The 16,978-nt window shown below is 38.7% G+C and overlaps 1 protein-coding gene across 1 annotated transcript in view; it reads right to left on the reverse strand.

The window, feature by feature from the left end:
• Positions 1 to 3,234, reverse strand: part of ABCB5 (ATP binding cassette subfamily B member 5) — a 137,352-nt gene extending 134,118 nt beyond the window's left edge. Inside the window, exon 1 of the mRNA XM_025930030.2 lies at positions 2,551 to 3,234. The gene's annotated coding sequence lies outside the window, so the exon portion shown is untranslated. The remainder of the gene's footprint in view (positions 1 to 2,550) is intronic.
• Positions 3,235 to 16,978: the final 13,744 nt, after the last annotated feature.

The following is a 16,978-nucleotide window of genomic DNA, read 5'->3' on the forward strand; positions in this document are numbered from 1 at the left end:
TGCATCACTGAATACAAAGACTTGGAACAGAGCTCTAGCCAATCTACAACGATTGTTAATGTAAGTACAAAATAGACCTTATTTAACTCCCTTAGATTTTGGAACCCTCACCCCCATCCCCTATTCCCTCTTCTGTAAGAGATGAAAGAGTGAGAATTAGAACCCAGGTCTCCTACCTATGCCTTGCTGTTTCTATAGCACTCAAGAGGAGAAGATAACTGCATTTGTCCTAGGTGGGGAGGGGATTATCTGCTCCCATTGCTAGAGCTGAAACTGGGGAGAAGTGTGTTTTTGGTATACTCAAGTAGAATTTAAAATAGAGATCTCAAATTTCTTCCAACTCAGAAATTGTATTGCTCTTTGACATTCCCAATAAAATATCACTGCCCATTGCTGTTACCTGGGCTAGTAATATTTGTGGAGGTATATAGTTGAATCCTAACTGGCATTAATCTGTGGGGCTGGCTGGGAAATAAACCATGGTATATAACATTCCTTATATGGAAACAAGTTTGCCAAGTTCCAAATAGTAGGCACGAAAGGTGAACTTCTGAAACAAATTCTTGCTTTTTTATTTCAGGCTTCAGATAAAATAGAGAATACTCAGATGATCTTTTCCAACAAAATATATACATTTTAAAAGGGTGATTGTGATTCACATTCTGCCCACAGGAGGGCCACAGAAGTTAGCACTTCACAATATTTTCTTGCAATAAATTGGTTTACATATTCATTCCTACAGCTTTTTTCTCCCTCCACAAATCCAGATTAACTTTACAATTTATAACTTGAGTTAAAAAATTTCAAGTTTTCTATATAAAAATTTCAGTCTGTTCCAGTTCTTCTAAACCCTTCATTACCATTCAAATTGTGCTGTCTACAGATCAGAATTCCTATTTCATTTTCATAGACTTAGAGTATTTTCCCCAAATGCGTTATTTTGAAGTTTTAGTATCTGAAACTAAGAGAGATGATGGAGAAATAATTTTAATCAGAATCAAAGTTAATTACTGACAACTCAAAATTTAAAAGCCAGGATTTTGGTATTTCAAAATATCGAATTGGAAACATGAGGACAATTATTCTTAGTAAAACGTAAATAATCATCATTATTTGACTATCATTTATTGGCTACCTACTCTGGACCAAAATTTTATTGTACATGATTCTAATCCTCCCCAAAGCAGCCTGGCAAGGTATATGTCACTCTCACTGTTTGGGATGAGGAAACTGAGTCCCAAGGATGTTAGTCTGTCATAACTACTATGTAACTTTAATGGGAAGAATTGGCATTTGATCCCAAGTCCCTCAGAAGCCAAAGTCCTCAAGCTTTCCTTATACCACATTGCCTTTCTCCCATTTGGCTTTGAAATGAGTTTCTACTCTGGCTATCATATTTATCATCTCAAGTTTCTTCCTCAATTACATATTTTATTTCCAAAATAAATATTTATGCACATAAAATTCTATCCTAACAGGAAGCAGAGAATTAAAAATCACATAATCGCCATGAAAGCTCTGGTGATCTTCCTACGGGAAAGGGAAGTTGTGGTTTGCAAGAAGCACATGCAGGGACCCTTTACAGCAGTTTGTGGGCCGTTGGACCACAGAAGGTTAGGGAAAGGCACTTGGAAGGCAGAGAAAATAATATGTATTTGAGATATCTTTTTAAACAAGCACAAGTTATGGGAATAATTTGATTTATTAAATAATCTGCAACATTTTCTCTATAAATGTCCAATTACTAAAAAGTCAGAAGCCATGAAACCTTCTAACCACTAGATGTCACTGTTGCTCATGAAATAGAATTGCCCAAAGAGTAGTTTGAGGAATGCCTCCTGTCATCTTCCCTGAAGTTTACCCTTCATCTAAGAGCTATGACAGATATAAAAGAGATCAAACATATGGGCCCTGATGTGGAACTTGTGTTTTCCTTGGAAGAAGAGAGAGAGCAAACTTATATGAATAATTACAGAGTATCACAAAAAATGGCATTCATTTGTGTATACTTACATATACATATACTGGGTGGAGGTAGTAGGAACTGTAAGATCTTAGTAATAAATGTAAACAGGAGTGGCTGTGGATGGTTCCACAGAAGTGGGACTTGGGTGGTGTTCTAAGGGATAAAAGATGGCCTAGGTAAGAAGAGAGCAAGATCATTCCAAAGAGGCATGGTCTGAGCCGAAGCACGGAAGTGGAAATAGAGAGCTGGAATAAAGTGGAAGAGGGGGAGTTGGCTGTGGAGGAGACTGATTGTACAGGACCAGAAACAACCAAGAGGAGCGTTGTAATTTACCCTCCCTCCTGAATTTGCCTCTAAAACTTTCTGAGCAGAAAAGTGATATGAAAAATACTCCACTGGAGGAAGATTAACTGTTTGGATATTGGGGTCGGGTACCAGCTAAGAATCACAATTTATGTCATTCCCTGGTAAATCATTATTTGAGGTTTCTTCATTGTGTAACTACTTTATCCTGGTCCCTTGGTCATTTGTTATGGTTCCCCTCCCGCCAAATCTTGATCCGGGTTTAGGAATAACACTGGTACCTGTTGGTCTTCATCTAGAGCAGAGGCTTCTGCTTCTGGTCTGGTCTTGTCGCCAGAGACTTGCCTTCCTCTGGCTGATTATTTACAAAATCATCTGAATTTGCTCTCAGGGACGTTCAGTCAGGCAGCTCCCTCTGAAAAGCATCAAAGATATGCTTTCACCTCAGGGAGAGCACGTCTCCAGAGGCTCCTCTCTTCCAAATGTCCTAAAACAAGTGGGTGACTGTTTCACGAGGTTTTCTCTTTTGCTGGGAGTCCACATTATAAAGTTCTGAGAGCAAGGAAAACAAGCCTTTCAGATTGTCAGGCTCTTTAAATGAGATGCTCTGCGGAGGGAAGAACGGTAGACACAGGCTGGAGGACTTGGCGTGGTGCTTTTAGAGGGTCAGCCCGCATCGTCGGTCTGGTAGCGGGATTCCACCATCTGGAGGCCATCTGCCTCTCCGCGTCTCACAAGCCTCCCGGCAGCCCCACTGCTGCATCCTGTCCTCAAGTAAATAAGCCATAAAGGTGCTGGAAGGACCAACACGATGAAGACTCCAAACACGCCGCCGCCCTGTGTGAGCAGAGGGCCAACGACGGGGTCGCAGCCCTGTGGCGGGAGTCGGAGTCCTTCCTGCGGAGGTTTGCGCCCAGTACATCCGGGTCCTCCCGCACGGTAGCTTCGCTTCCGGTGGCGTTGCTTTCCCGCCACAGCTGAGTGAGCGGTCACAGCCTGGGGAGAAGCTGGGTTCCTGCACGTGGTGTGGAGGACAGAAGCGCCTGGGGGAGGAGTTCACGGTAAGGAGAACGGGGTTGTTAAACGAGGTGGCGGGCAGTGGTAGTATTTGTTTGCCGAGCTATGGCAGCAAACTGTACACGTAACGCAAAAACTCCACTAACCTCGCTTGGTTTCCTCTAGCTGACGATTATGTGATCCTGAATGGAATGAGCCTAAAAATAGGCTTACTTTTCAAATTTTTAAAATGTTTGTTTATTTATTTAAATATAATTTGTTTTCAAGTTAGCTAACATGCATTGTGTATATAGTGTGCTCTTGGATTTGGGAGTAGGTTCTGATGATTCATTGCTGACATATAACACCCGGTGCTCATCCCAACATGTGCCCTCCTTAATGCCCATCACCTATTTTCCCTGCCCCTCGCCACCATCAACGCTGTTTGTTTTCTGTATTTAAGACTTTCTTATGGTTTGCCTCCTTCTCTGTTTGAAACTACTTTTTCCCCTTTCCTTCCCCGTTGGTCTTCTGTTAAGTTTCTCAAATTACACATATGAGTGAAAACATATGATACCTGTTTTTCTTTGACTGACTTATTTCACTCAGCATAATACCCACATTGTTGCAAATGGCAGAATGGCAGAATTCATTTTTTCTCATTGCCAAGTAGTATTCCATTGTATATATAAACCACATCTTCTTTATCGACTCATCAGTTGATGCACATTTGGGTTCTTTCCATAATTTGGCTATTGTTGAAAGTGCTGCTATAAACATTGATGTACATGTGTCCCTATGCATCAGCACTCTTGTATCTTTTGGGTAAATTCCTAGTAGTGCTATTGCTGGGTTGTAGGGTAGTTCTATTTTTAATTTTTTGAGGAAGCTCCACACTGTTTTCCTGAGTGGCTACACCAGTTTGCATTCCCACCAGCAGTACAAAAGTATTCCCCTTTCTCCACAGATGTTCCTTGCCAACATCTCTTGTTTCTTGAGTTGTTAATTTTAGCCATTCTGACAAATGAGAGGTGGTAACTCATTTTGGTTTTGATTTGTATTTCCCTGATGATGAGCAATGACAAGCATCTTTTCATGTGTCTTTTGGCCACCTGGATGTCTTCTTTGGAAAAGTGTCTATTCATGTCTTCTGCCCATTTCTTCACTGGGTTATTTGTTTTTTAGATACTGAGTGTGATAAGTTTTTTTATAGATTTTGGATACTAGCCCTTTACCCTATATGTCATTTGCTGATATCTTCTCCATTCCGTAGGTTGCCTTTTAGTTTTGTTGTTTATTTCCTTTGCGCTGCAGAAGCTTTTTATCTTGATGAGGTCCAAATTGTTCATTTTTACTTTTATTTCCCTTGCCTTTGGAGACATGTTGAGTACTAAGTTACTGCAGCTGAGGTCAAACAGGTTGTTGCCTGTTTTCTCCTCTAGGGTTTAGGTCTCTTATTTAGGTCTTTCATCCATTTTGAGTTTATTTTTGTGTATGGTATAAGAAAGTGATCCAGTTTCATTCTTCTGCATGTTGCTGTCCCGTTCTCTCAACACCATTTGCTGAAGAGACTTTTTTCCATTGGATACTCTTTCCTGCTTTGTCAAAGAGGAGTTGGGCATACATTTGTGGGTAATGTTTATTTATTTTTGAGAGAGAGACAGAGTGTGAGCAGGGGAGGGCAGAGGAAGAGAATCCAAAGTAGGCTCCAAGCTCTGAGCTGTCAGCATGCAGCCAGACAGCGGGCTGGAACCCACAAGACATGAGATCATGACCTGAGCTTCTTAACAGACTGAGCCATCCAGGCACCCCTAGAGGCTTAAAACTTGTTAATGGCTTCTTGTTCTCCAACCTCACCTGATTCCACACCTCTAAGCATCCTGTGTGTTGGGCCTTCTGTCCTTTAACTTCCTTGAGTTCACCATGCTCATCCTGTAAGCCCCTTGCTCATTTGTTCTTTCCAGAACTCCCCGTCTATCTCTTTACCCCTCTCACCCCTGACTGAAGATTAGCTCATACTCATTCCTCAGCATCACCTCAACTGTCACTTCCTTGGAGAGGCCTTCCTGGGCCAGCTTTTTTATAATAAATACTTTTATATGTGCTTTTCCTTTGTAGCATTCTGCACATCCCCCCTCCCCCCGCCCCTTCTCAATTACATCTCTTTTTGTGTGACTATTTGATAAACCTTTGTCCTTTGGTAACAGGGTCCATGTCTGCATTTGCTCACCATTATTTCTGTTGTTATCACTATGAGAAACAATAAAAATCATTGCTTCTCTGTGTCTTTCATGATTGTGTGTGTTGGGCAGGGGGGAGAAGTGAGGTGGTTAAGAAGCTGAAAAGGCAAGTTAAATTTTTCTAGATAAGAGAACTCTAATCCTTTTAGCTTCACTCCACGTTGCCTAAGTAAAGTAACTTTATATTTCATTACTGAGCCACTTGCACTCTGAGACCTGTAGGGCATGGAAATGATAGGGTCTTAAAATCTGACTGTTAAAATTAAATATTATATCCAGTAAGTGAGATAAAGCTAAAAGCATTCAAGCCATTCTGAGAACATTTCCACAAACAATAAGACCTTTCCTGAAACTCTGCCAAATCATTAGGGATTCTTGGTTAAGACTTCTCAGATTACTGCCTAGAGAAGTAGAGGCATCTGTAGCAATGTAGAAAAAATAACTTGAGATGGTCTTTGAATTGCAAGAATGAAATTCAAAACTTTACACAAAAATTTTAGCTAAGTCTTTGTTTTTTTGTTTTGTTTTGTTTTTCAAATTTGTATTTAAATTCTAGTCAGTTATGATACAGTACAATATTGGTTTCAGGAGTATAATTCAGTGATTCATCCCTTACATACATAAGTGCTCTCCTTAATACCCATCACCCATCTAGCCCATCCCCAACCTATCTCCCTCCATCAGCCCTAAGTTTGTTCTCTATCTTTAAGACTCTCTTACAATTTGTTTCTTTCTCTCTTTTTCCTTTTTCTCCTCCTCCCATATGTGCATCTGTTTTGTTTTTTAGATTCCACATATGAGTTAAAGCATATGGTATTTGTCTTTCTCTGACTTATTTTGCTTAGCATAATACAGTCTAGCTCCATCCACATTGTTGCAAATGGCAAGATTTCATACTTTTTGATGGCTGAATGATATCCCACTGTATATATACATATATACATATATACATATACATATATGTACATCTTCTTTATCCATTTTTCAGTCAACGGACATTTTGGCTCTTTCTATAGGTTTGCTATTGTTGACAATGCTGCTGTAAACATGAGGGGGCATGTACCCCTTCAAATCTATATGTTTATATCCTTTGAGTAAATACCTAGTCGTGCAATTGCTGGGTCATAGGGTAGTTCTATTTTTTTACTTTTTGAGGAAACTCCATACTGTTTTCCAGAGTGGCTGGACCAGTTTGCATTCCTACCAATAGTGTAGGAGGGTTCCCCTTTCTCTGCATCCATGCCAACACTTATTGTTTCTTATGTTGTTAATTCTAGCCATTCTGACATGCGTGAGGTAGTATCTTACTGTGTTTTTGATTTGTATTTTTCTGATGATGAGCGAGCATCTTTTCATGTGCCTGTTGGCCATCTGGATGTTTTCTTTGGAAAAGTGTCTATTCATGTCCTCTGCCCATTTCTTAATTGGATTATTTACTTTTTGGGTGTTGAGTTTGATAAGTTCTTTCTAGTTTGGATACTAACCCTTTATATGTTGTTTATATGTCATTTGCAAATATCCTCTCCCATTCTGTAGGCTGCCTTTTAGGTTTGTTGATTGTTTCCTTCAGTGTTACAGAAGACTTTTAACTTGATGAAGACCCAACAGTTCATGTTTGCTTTTGTTTTCTTTACCTCCAGTGATATGTCTAGTGAGAAATTGCAGGGGCCAATGTCAAAGAGGTTGTTGCCTGTGTTCTTGCTACAATTTTGATGGTTTCCTGTCTCACATTTAAGGTTTTCATCCATTTTGAAATGTGTATGGTGTATGTGTATGGTGTAAGAAAATGGTTTAGTTTTATTCTTCTGCATGTTGCTGTATGGTTTTCCCAAGACCATTTGTTGAGGAGACTGTCTTTTTTCCATTGGATATTCTTTCCTGTTTTGTTGAAGATTAGTTGACCATAGCTGTGGGTTCACTTCTGGGTTTTCTGCTCTGTTCATTGATCTATATGTCTGTTTTTGTGCCAGTACTATACTATCTTGATCATGGCAGTTTTGTAATATAGCTTGAAGTCTGGAGTTCATGATGCCTCCTGCTTTTTTTTTTTTTCAAGATTGCTTTGGCTATTCCAGGTCTTTTGTGATTCCATACAAATTCAAGGTTGCTTTTTCTAGCTTTGTGAAAAATGCTGGTGGTATTTTGATAGGGATTGCATTAAATGTGTGGATTGCTTTGGGTAGTATGGATATTTTAACAATGTTTGTTCTTCCATGAGCATGGAATGTTTTCCCCTTTTTTTTTGTTCTCTTCAATTTCTTTCATAAATGTTCTTTAGTTTTCAGAGTATAGATCTTTTGCCTCTTTAGTTAAGTTTATTCCTGGGTATCTTATTATTATTGGAACAATTGCATATGGGATCAATTCCTTGATTTATTTTTATCCTGCTTCATTGTTTATGTATAGAAATACAACAGATTGCAGCATGTTGATTTTATATCTTGAGACTTTGCTGAATTCATGTATTAGTTCTAGCAAATTTTTGGTGGAGTCTTTCGCACTTTCTACCTATCATGTCATCTGCAAATAGCGAAAGTTTGACTTCTTCCTTGCCAATTTGGATGCCTTTTATTTCTTTTGGTGTCTCATTGCTGAGGCTAAGACTTCTAGTACTATATTAAATAGTAATGTTGAAGGTGGACAGGGCTGCCTATCTTATTCCTGACTGTGGAGAAAACACTCTCAGGTTTTACTCATTGAGGATGGTATTAGCTTAAGGTCTTTCATATATGGCCTTTATGATGTTGAGGTATGTTCTTTCTATCCCTACTTTGTTGAGTTTTTTTTTTTTTTTATCAAGAATGGATGCTGTATTTGTCAAATGCTTTTTCTGCATCTATTGAGAAGATCATATTGTTCTGATCTTTTCTTTTATTAATGTAGTGTATCACATTGATTGATTTGTGGATATTAAACCACCCTTGCAGCCCAGGAAGAAATATCACTTGTTTGTGGTGAGTAATTCTTTTAACGTACTGTTGGGTTCAATTTGCTAGTATTTTGTTAGAAATTTTTGCATCCATGTTCATCAGAAATATTGGCCTGCAATTCTACTTTTAAGTGGGGTAAAAGGTTTTTAGAATCAAGGTAATGCTGGCTTTGTAGAAGGAGTTGGGAAGTTTTCTTTACATTTATATTTTTTGGAGCCATTTGGGAAGAATGGGTATTAACTCTTCTTTGAATGTCTGGTAGAATTCCCCTGGGAAGCCATCTGGCCCTGGACTCTTGTTTATTGGGAGATTTTTGGTTACTGGCTCAATCTAATTGCTAGAAAAGAAATTTTTTATTTCTTCCTGTTTCAGTTTTGGTAGTTTGTGAAATTCTAGGAATTTTTCCATTTCTTGCAGATCACCTAGTTTGTTGTTGTATAATTTTTCATCATATTGTTTTATATTTGTTCATATTTCTGTGGTGTTGGTTGTGATTTCTCCTCTTTCATTCATGATTTTATCATGGGTCCTTTCTCTTTTGTTTTTGGTAAGTCTGGCTAGCATTTTATCAATTTTATTAATTTCAAAGAACCAGCTCTTAGTTTAATTGATCTATTCTACTAATTTTTTCTGTTTCTAGATCATTTATTCCTTTTCTCATTTTTATTGTTTCTCTTCTTCTGCTTGTTTTAGGGCTTATCTGCTATTCCTTTTCTGGCTCCTTTAGGTGTAAAGTTAGGTTGTGTTTCTGAGACCTTTCTTGCTTTTTGAGGTAGGTCTGTATTACAATATACTTCCTTCTTAAGACTGTCATTGCTTCATCCCAAAGGTTTTGCACAGTTGTGCTTTCATTTTCATTTGCTTCTATGTACTTTTTTTTTTTTTTTTACCTCTTTTCTAATTTCCTGGTTAACCCATTCATTCTTTAGTAGAGTATTCTTTAACCTCCATGTATTTTGTGACTTTCCAAATTTTTTCTCGACTTCAAATTTCATAGTGTTGCGGTCTAAAAATATGCATGGTATGTTTTCTATCTTTTCGTTGAGGGCTGATTTGTGACCCAGTATGTGATCTGTTTTGGCAATGTTCCATGTGTACTCAAAGAGAATGTGTATTCTGCTGCTTTAGGATAAAATGTTCTGAATATATTCATTAAGTCCATTTGGTCCAGTGTGCCACTTAAAGCTATTGATTCCTTGTTGATTTTCTGCTTAGACAATCTATTGCTGTAAGTGCGTTATTAAATTCCTTCACTATTACTGTATTATTACCAGTGAATTCCTTTATTTTTGTTGTTAATTGATTTATATATTTGGGTTCTTTCAAGTTTGGGGCACAAATATTTACAACTGTTAGATCTTCTTGATGGATAGACCCCTCAATTTTGATATAATGCCCTTCTTCGTCTCTTGTTACAATCTTTGTTTTGAAATCTAGTTTGTCTGATATAAGTATGGCTACTCCGGCTTTCTTTGACATCCATAAGCATGATAGATGGATCCCCATCCCCTCACTTTAAATGTCAGGTGTCTTTAGGTCTAAAATGGGTCTCTTGTAGGCAGCATATAGGTGGATCTTATTGTTTTCATTTTTTGGTTTTTTTTTTTTAATCCATTCTGATACTCTCTGTCTTTTGATTGGGGCATTTAGTCCATTTACATTCAGAGTGATTATTGAAAGATAGGAATTTAGTGCCATTGTGTTACCTGTAGAGTTGTTATATCTGGTGATGTTCTCTGTTCCCTGCTAGTCTTCGTTGCTTTCATCTTTTTTTCCCCACTCAGAGAGTCCTCTTTAATAATTCTTGCAGGGCTTGTTTAGTGGTCATGAACTCCTTTAGTTTTTGTTTGTCTGGGAAACTCTTTATCTCTCCTTCTATTTTGAATGACAGCCTTGCTGGATTAAATATTCTTGACTGCATATTTTTCCCATTCAGCACATTGAATACATTCTGCCATTCCCTTTTGGCCTGCCAAATTTCTGGACAGGTCTGTTGCAGAACTGACCTATCTTCCCTTGTAGTTTAAGGACTTTTTTCCCTTGCTGATTTCCAGATTATTTTCTTGTCAATGTATTTTGTGAATTTGATTATGATATATCTAGGTGTAGGCCGATTTATGTTGAATTTAATGGGAGTTCTCTTTGCCTCCTGGATTGTGATGTCTAGGTAAGTTTACAGCTGTAATTTGCTCAAATAAAACTTCTGCTCTTTTTGTCTCTCTTCATCTTCTGGACTCCTATGAAATGAATGTTGATACATTTTAAGTTGCTGAGTTCCCTAAGTCTACCTTTGTAATCCAAAAGCTGTCTTTTCCTCCTCTTTTCAGCTTCATTATTTTCCATAATTTTATCTTCTGTGTCACTGATTCGTTCCTCTGCTTTGTCCATCCTCACTGTCATGGGATTCATTCAGGTTTGCATCTTGTTTATAGCATTTTTAATTTTGGCCTGACTAGATTTTAGTTCTTTTATTTTTTAGTAATGACTTCTCTAGTGTCCTCTATGCTTTTTTTAAAGTGCAGCTAGTATCCTGTAATTGTTGTTTTAAATTCTAGTTCAGACATCTTATATCTGTATTGATTAATTCTCTTGTTGTAATTTCTACTTTTTGTTCTTTCTTTTGGGGTAAATTGCTCCACCTTGTCATTTTGTCCAGAAAAAAACAAAACAAAACAAAAACAAAAAAACCCAAAATAGATCCTGGGTGTGTTTTGGTCTGCTTGTTAAATGAAGCTAGATCCAAAAAATAACAGTAAAAAAATACATATATATAAAATTAAAAAATAAAACTAATAACATTAAAAAATAAAAATAAAAAGGAAGCTAAATCCTATTTCCCCTAGAGTTGGAGCTTGCAGCACTCTATGATCAGTAGACTTGATATGTGTGAGGGGTTTGTGCTGGTCTTCTGGGGGAATGGCTTGTTGTGCTGATTCTCAGGTGGACTTGCTGTAGTGGAGATGCCCAGGAAGTGGGCAGCGGGGCAGTGGCTTCGTGTAGCTGCTGCATTTTCCACTTGGTGGCACTGTTAAACTCACTGAGGTAGGTCACTACTGGTGGGGGAAGGTTGAAAATCACTTTGCCTTGCTCTCTTGTCTCAGGATTGGAGAGCTGTGTCCACCAGTCCTCAAGAAGCCCTCACAGACCAGCAAACAATCACCCTTCCTGTGTCCTCAGTTTCCTTCAGATCCCCTGCACCCTGTCTGTGTCTGAGTTGTATGCCTGCCAGGCGGCATAGCCCTTCTGTATTTTATCTCTGGCTTGACTGTGTTTCTACACTCTAAACTTTGGAGACCCCTGCAGCAGGGCCCCATGTTGATCTTCTAGGAAAGGGTCTCATTGCACTGTGATGGTGCTGGCTTGTCCCAGAAAACAGTTGTGTGAGCAGCTTGGAGTTTATGGTAAATCATAGCACAAAGGCAGTGTCAAGGTTTGCTGTCCTCAGCTGGTGTCTCTGTTCCTATGCTGGTGAATGGCACAGCTCTGTGGTGCCTGCCGGGTCTTTTGTCCCTGGAGAGGCCATATCACCTCTACCAAAAGCACTCCAAGCAGGGGAACTGTTTTCCCCCATGTGACTTAGGGGATTCTCAGACCCCTCTGCCTGCTACCAGGCCTCTGCCCTCCCTCCCCAGCAGAGCACCACCAGGTGTGACCCTAGTGACACTTGACACTGAGGCGCTGACATCTGAGACTTCAGACTCTGTGCTCTGCTGTTTATAAAAAACTGCGGTATTTAAACCCTCTCCTTTTTCCCAGTCAGTGGTTTTGGGGAAGAGTTTTCCTGTGAATTTCTCCTCGTGTGTTTTCATTCTTTTTTCACGCTTTCTCTCTCAGCGATCATGGCTCCCATCCCTTTGCAATGCCTTTGGTTCTTTTCTCTCCCAAATCAACTCTCTGCAGTTCCTACCTTCCATAAGTTGGTTGTTTTGTTTTTTTCTTTTTTGCTTGTAGACGTGTAGCTTTGCTCTCAGTCCTCAGATCAATTTCTTGGGAGGTAAAAATAATTTAATGTTTATCTAGCTGTGTTTGAGGTAGAAAACAGGGTTGGTGCTTGCCAAGCAAGGTGCCTTACTCCTCTGCCATCTTAACCCCACCTCTAGGTAAGTCTTTGTTGCAGACAGTTCATAAATATATTTTTTGCCACGTGGCCAAGGTAACACAACAAGCATTTTGTGTAGTGATGACAGGATTTCCCTGTGTCCAGTCTACTGTGTGGGTAAGCCATGTTAAAGCCTTGTGAATGACTTAAATTATATTCTTGACATTATGCTGGTAACCCTCTCCTAGTAAGCAATGAGTAAGGAAGCTGATGAAGACCTCATGCAGCTAATAGTGTGATTAGATTAGGAAGAGCATGGTTGCAGGAGATGACTATCTGTATTTATATATATATTTTTATGATTAGAATTGCATGGGATTATATGTTTTATTTTTTAATTTTAATTGTAATTTATTTTTAGAGAAAGGGAGAATGCACATGAATGGGGTAAGGGGCAGATGTGGAGAGAAAATCTTAAGCATCTTAAGCAGGCTCCACACTTAGCATGGAGCCTGACAGGGGGCTTGATCCCACTACCCTGGGATCATGACCTGAGTTGAAATCAAGAGTTGGATGCTAACCAACTGAACCACCCCAGTGCTCCTGGATAGTATGTGTTAAAAAAGATTGCAACCATGTTTCCCATTTCCATATGCTCTTCTAAAACCTTCCCCATTCAAGGGTTGAGGTCTTTACTCCTCTCTTTGAAATTGGGTGGCATTTTGTGGTTGTACTGACAAAGAGAATGTGGTAGAAGTAACTCTGCGTGGTTTACAAGGCTAGGTAAAAATATGTGATGTGGCTTTCACTTTTTTTACTATATCTCAGGATGTTCACCTTTGCAACCCAGTGACCATGTTGTGAGGAATTTGAAGCCATAGGGAGAGGCCAGGAGTAGGTTTATCAGCTCATAGACCCAGCTAAGGTTTCAGCCTATGGCCATTATCAATTCACGTATGCATGAACTTTCAGTTGATTCTAGCTCAGCCTTTGAGCTGTTATGAATGATGCCAGGTAGAGCAGAGATAAGTTGTCCCCACAGAGCCTTGTCTAAAATACAAGTTCATAAGCAAAATAACTACTGATATAAGACACTAAATTTTCAGGTGGCTTGTTAAACAGCAGTGGATAGCTAGAAAAATAGTCCTAAACATGGAGCAAACCATTCCATTTCAGCTTGCCTCTGAACCTTTTTTAATGCTATTTCTTGTGAACAAAATACCCTTCCTTTCCTTCCTCTCCTTCCTCTCCCATTCCTTGCACTTGTTTAATCTTCCTGTTTATTTTTCTTGAATCAGCTCGGTGTTAATTTATTTAGTGAGTCTTCTGTACTTGGTCAAATACCTCTTCAATGTGTTTAAACCTTAATAACAGTTTTGGTCACAAGGACTTTCAGAATCCATTTAATTGTCTAATGTCTACACTTGTTGGTGCATTCATCTTTGTATTACTCATCCTTGTATCGTTAATCTTTGTACACCCATGGTGTAACAAAGTGCCTGGCTCTACGATCTGCTACCTGTGTGAACTTGGCTGAGTTAATAAATTTACCCAAGACTCCCTTATATTATCTGTGAAAGGAGATAAAAGTTCCAACTCATAGAATTTTGTGAATTTTGGAGAATAAAGTCATCTAAGCTGCTGGCACTGAGTAAGTACTACATAAATGTAGCTATTACAATTATTAAAATAACCTCAAAATAGGAGAAAACACTCAGCATTCAAGAAAGCATATCCAACAAATAATATTCTGATATACATTAGTGAGAGTTCTTAACCGCACTGTTCTGCTCTTCCACTGAGCGGCTTGGAACCCATTACCTTTCCCCACAATATGATTTTCTTTATACACTGCTCACAGAGGGAGGGTAGGTATACAGCTTAGAAAAGGAATATCAGTTGGATTGATGAATGGATTTCAAAACTTATAAAAGAAACAAAAGTCTTGAATACCAAGTTCTTGAGGCAAAAAAGCTTGGCTTTGGATATCAGAATCCAAACTCCTGCAGGTAATGAGACATGGAGATTATGCCAAAATCAACAGAATGTATGATGATATAAGGGTTAATGAGAGCTATCCAAATCCTGCTTTGTATCCTGTCACTCCCACCTCCCAAGCAGAAGGGAATTGGTGCATTCTATTCCAGGTTTCCATGTGTAGCTATGGTATCCTGGAAGCCTGTTAGAAGCCCCTTGGTTATCAGGGGGCTGGTTAGCAGACCAGCTTTGGCCTGATGAATAACCTGAGCTAATAGCTCTGAGGACCTCTTCACAGAATCCTTTGTACCCTGTGGGTGAGAGAAAAGATCCAAGGAGGGTACATAGTGTTGAAAGAGATCCAGTTAACTTGAAGGAACCCGGCTCAAGACAAGAAAGATATGGAGTATGTGTGTATGTGTGTGTGTGGTGGGCACAATGGCTAGAGGCCATTATCATCAGGGCCTACCAACCCATGACAGTAAGCTCCTGTTGAAGAGATTTACAGCTTAGCAGATACCAAACACTGTAGTAGTTACATTTTTTTCCTGGTATGATGTATAAACTCCCAGGTCTGGATGACTAATTTGGATACAACTAATTCATTTAGGCAGAGACTCCTTTTTTTTTTTTTTTTTTTTCCAATTAATCCCCCTTTAGAATTCAAGTGAATGGACAGCATGGTGATGTCCAGACTATTGAAGCAGCACCCCACTGCAAACTCAGTGGATTTAGGACAATCTATTGACTATTTCCTGTTGAAAGCCCTTCCAACAGCATGAATCTCATCAATGTGGTTTCCCAGCACACTCAGCCAGCTCTCCCCACCAAGAAGCCAATGCACAGGCTTTTGTGGAGGCCAGCAAAAATATTCCTCTCCTGGAGACGTGCTGCCTTGTCAAGACTTGCAGCTCTCAGCAACATCGAGCTTCTTATCACTATAATCTGGAAAAGCACATGCTGTTCTCAACAATCTTGGCAACAGGCTTTATGAGAAAATTTTGTGGAAGTTGTCTTTTCCAGTTATAGCTAAACCACCAGGGTCAAATTCTATTTTGTACACAAGATCCACTGATGAATACTGTCGCAAAACCTGCAATATCCAGAGATAAAATGTTTTAAATTCTGTATCATGTGCTATTCAGAAGAGAAGCACAACAGGGGAAACAGAAGAGAGGAGAAATTCTAAGAGGGGATATTTATCAGATGGTCTAAGTTATTGTCCTAGTTCCAACAGTTACTAGCTCTAAGGCCCAGAAAGGTATCTTACTTCTTTGTTCTTCAGTTTTCTCTTTTGTGTAATAGACAAAAATACCCACTTACCCTGTGGGATTTGGGGATTAAATGAGAAATGCCTACAAAGCATAGTGCCAGGCATTTTGTGACTTCTCAATGAACATTGACTACTGTTGTCATGTTTATTATTATTTCTGGCATTGATGGTTGACAGGAAATGTTGGTTGCCTACCCTGCATCCGTTTCCTGCTGCCCCATCTTTCTTGTAAACTGATTATTGATTTTGTGTATTTGTCTAGAAGCTACATACTGTGAAATTTTGACTGAAAACTTGCTCACTAACAATAGATTCCCTTCTATTTCTGGGCACACAGGAGAATGGCACTTCCTCACTTGCTTGAGGGCAGGCATTGCCATGTGACTTGCTGTGGCCAATGAAATAAAAGAGATGATGCTTGTCACTTCAACCATTGGCACTCCAGATAATAAAAGTCCCAAGAGAAGACAATTAATGCAGAAACTTTTGTCAGAATATGATAGGCATGTAGCATGAGTGAAAAATAAAACTTTCCAGCTTCAAACCTTTGAAATGATTATAATTAGCTGTCATCTGTTACCATAATTTTATTTAGCCCATCCTAGCTGGTATAGAGAATAAACTTCACAAAACCTGTTTTACTCTTTGATAGCTATTTTGTACAGTATCCTTTGATTTATTTTTCAGAAATTATGTTTACTACAATCAACTTTTTTTGTACAAATTCCCAGAAATTATTAGTTTATAATTGTTTTATTCTTATCATAATGCACTCATTTTAGCTTTTGCCATTGTGAGTTTTCTTTTGTGGCTATTTGTTTTTTTTTTAACAAGCTCACTTTTCTTTTGTCAAAATTTGCAGATCTAAATTCCAATAAGAAGAGGTAGATATTCTGTAATTTTCTAATCAATAATGAAGGCTTATTAAAAAGGCAGCTACATGGAAAGGACTTTAGGACCAAATTGATAGGTTCCAAACCTGTCTCTGCCATGGCCTCTGTGTCACTTGGGATAAGTTGCTTCTTTGTGCTTCACTGCTCTCATCTGTAAAAAAGGGTAATATTGGCATCTAACTCATAGGGTGTTTTATAATATCCTATTATAATTCTATAATTAATTTTCTGATGAGAGTTAATAAATCACTTTTCAAAAACTCTTAGAATGGTGCTAAGCTTTTAAAAACTATATATTTTTAAGTGAATAAAATGTACAAGCTTAACTAGTGTCCATTTTATCTTATTTTTTTGTTTATTT

Source organism: Puma concolor, chromosome A2 (assembly GCF_028749965.1).
Source record: "Puma concolor isolate L17-30 chromosome A2, mPumCon1.1.hap2, whole genome shotgun sequence".
NCBI lineage: Eukaryota > Metazoa > Chordata > Mammalia > Carnivora > Felidae > Puma > Puma concolor.